This window comes from Echinops telfairi, unplaced genomic scaffold (assembly GCF_000313985.2).
Source record: "Echinops telfairi isolate 266 unplaced genomic scaffold, ASM31398v2 ScPeMD7_5868;HRSCAF=6743_0, whole genome shotgun sequence".
NCBI lineage: Eukaryota > Metazoa > Chordata > Mammalia > Afrosoricida > Tenrecidae > Echinops > Echinops telfairi.
The window spans coordinates 18,749,764-18,750,788 of NW_022109767.1; the positions used below are offsets into that span (position 1 = coordinate 18,749,764).

General features: G+C 41.0%; 1 protein-coding gene across 8 annotated transcripts in view; it reads right to left on the reverse strand.

Moving 5' to 3' along the window:
- Positions 1 to 1,025, reverse strand: part of GRIA2 (glutamate ionotropic receptor AMPA type subunit 2) — a 164,821-nt gene that overhangs the window by 79,689 nt on the left and 84,107 nt on the right. The gene's annotated exons all lie outside the window — the stretch shown is intronic.

Genomic DNA, 1,025 nt, shown 5'->3' on the forward strand with positions numbered 1-1,025 from the left:
GCACAGAACCAAACCTGGCAGTTTTATGCAGGGTCATTCTGAGTTGGAACCAACTTGACTGTGCCTAACAACAATAACAACAACATATGCAAGTTTAAAGTGGCGAAGCTCTTGATGCTATGGTCCGTCTCTCATCAAGTGTGACAAGAAATCTGTAAATGGATTAATCAATAAATAATTCTAAATCTAAGATTTACTGGCAATTCACCTTGCCAGAGTACATGGAAATAATATTCATAATCAAGAATGCATTTAAAGGCAGACTTTCAAATGTGTTCAATTTATGTGTCAAAAGTAACTTAAAGTTAACAGCAAATCCCTGTAATGAACCCCTCAGGATTAGTAATTACCTCTGTTTCTTAGAAGGATCTCTGGTTTTGTGTTGGATTACACATTGGGCCGCTAACCTCAAGTTCGGTAGTCCAAAATTACCGAGCACTGGGAGTGAGTTAGATTAGCCTTTCAACTCACGTTAGACTTTCCCATCCTGGAAACCCACAGGGTAAGTTCTACCCTGTTCTCTGGAGTCACTGTGATTCCACTCAATGGCATCAACTCCATGGCAGTGCATTCTAAGTTCTAGTCATTAAGAGGCTAAACTGTGAAAGTTGTACTAGATGAGACTTGAAGATTTCAGGTTAGTCAGCCAGAAGTAATTCACAGATCATTTGCTTTCATTTTGAAGAGCCTGTTACTCCACATCAATCCCCGTAGTCCCCCAGATACCTGTTGCCTCACGTGGATTCTGAATGACAGGGACCCTGTAGGAGAACTCTGAGAAAGCAGAACTGGTTTCTAAGGCAATCATCTCTACTGAAGCAGACTGCCTCATCTCCCTGCTACTGAGAGGCTCAGGGGTTGGAACTGGCAACGTATCAGATCACAGTAAAGTGCTCAATCACTGCCTCACCCGCCTGGAAAGGCCCCATCAATCTATATTCATTTATGTTTGGTTTTGTGAGTAATAGTAACTGAACCTCTTAGATGCTTTCTTTTTTTTTTTTTTAAACATTTTATTAGGGGCT